At 36.6% G+C, this 1,682-nt stretch overlaps 1 non-coding gene across 1 annotated transcript; it reads right to left on the reverse strand.

Moving 5' to 3' along the window:
* Positions 1-1,107: 1,107 nt before the first annotated feature.
* On the reverse strand, positions 1,108-1,214 carry LOC128033593 (small nucleolar RNA R71). Its single transcript, XR_008189568.1, has one exon. It is a non-coding gene; the product is annotated as a small nucleolar RNA R71 (small nucleolar RNA).
* Positions 1,215-1,682: the final 468 nt, after the last annotated feature.

The raw sequence follows: 1,682 nt of genomic DNA on the forward strand, positions 1-1,682 counted from the left end.
GCGTATTTACTAAGTAAAGGATTTCGAAAGGACCTAATGTGGTTTCCAAACTCATGAAAGATCGAGTTGTCATAGAATGTTTTTCCGATTGTTACTAAGCATGTTGATAATAAATTGAGTTTAATTAAAGTAATTTTCCTAGTTTATTTATGTTATAATTGTTGCAAATTGTGTTTAATTTTACTAAAATCTATTTCATTCATATAGTTTGCATACTTAGGATAATTTGCATTAGGGATCATTGCATTTAGTTTAATATATTCTCAACTATATTGTGTTTTTAATTACCAAATTGTTAATATAATTTTACAAATTAAGTGACTTAGCACAAATACAATCCCTGTGGAGAAGATAACTCGATACTTACTTATTACTTGATAACGACTGTGTTCACTTGCACAAACCTACGTGTTACAAGTTTTTGGCGAGGTTGCCGGGGATTGCCAACTGTTGCCATAGTTATTTTTTTGTGAAATTATTTATTTTCAATTTGATTTATTTCTAACATTACTAACTTATTCATTTTAATTTTTGTGATTTTCTTTTCAGGTGTTTATGAGCATAGATCGAATTATCGATTTACTCTCTGTAGACCCTGAAATTGAGCGAACTTTCAGACAAAGAAGACGAAAACGAACAGCTCAAAGACAGGTCGAGATGGACCTCGGGAATCAGAATCAAGACCAAGGTAATGAAGCCAATCATGTACGAAATATTATCCTCATTGCCGATGATAGGGATCGATGTATCAGGCAATATGCTGTGCCACTTTTCAGTGAGTTAAACCTAGGAATTAGAAAGCCAGATATTTAGGCAACCTAGTTTGTATTAAAACCAGTGATGTTTTAAATGCTACAAATGGTGGGCCAATTTAGTGGTATGCCCACGGAAGATCCACATCTCTACCTTCGATTGTTTATGGAGGTGAGTGATTCATTCAAGATAGTCAGTGTGACTGAAGATGCACTGAGGTTGAAGTTGTTTCCGTACTTGTTACGAGATCGAGCACGAGCATAGCTCAATTCATTGCTACCAAGTTCCATATCTACATGGGAAGAATTAGCAGAGAGATTTCTGGTTAAGTATTTCCTTCCCAGTAAAAATGCTAAGTTGAGGAACAAGATCACAACTTTCCAACAATTAGATGACGAGTCTTTGTATGAGGCTTGGGAGCGATTCAAGGAGTTACTTCGTAAGTGTCCTCATCATGGGATTCCTCATTGTATCCAGTTGGAGACATTCTATAATGGTCTCAATGCCAATACAAGATTGATGGTAGATGCTTCCGCGAATGGTGCAATTTTGTTTAAGTCTTATAATGAGGCTTATCAGATCATCGAGAGGATCGCGAGTAATAACTATCAATGGCCAACAAATTGAATAGCTTCAGGAAGACTTGTAGCTGGAGTTCATAAAGTTGACGCCCTCACTTCGTTATCAGCTCAGGTATCGTCTATTTCCTCTATGATAAAATAGTTAACCGCTAATAGTACTACTAATTCTGCAGCTCATCCACCAAGTCCGTTTGAAGTAGTTTCCTGTGTGTACTGTGGGGAAGGTCATTCTTTTGAGAATTGTCCATCAAATCCCGAGTCAGTGTACTACGTGGGGAACCAATATCAAAATAGGAGTGGACAAGGACCCCAGTCCAACTTCTACAATCCTTTATGGCATAATCATCC

This window comes from Gossypium raimondii, chromosome 1 (assembly GCF_025698545.1).
Source record: "Gossypium raimondii isolate GPD5lz chromosome 1, ASM2569854v1, whole genome shotgun sequence".
Lineage (NCBI taxonomy): Eukaryota > Viridiplantae > Streptophyta > Magnoliopsida > Malvales > Malvaceae > Gossypium > Gossypium raimondii.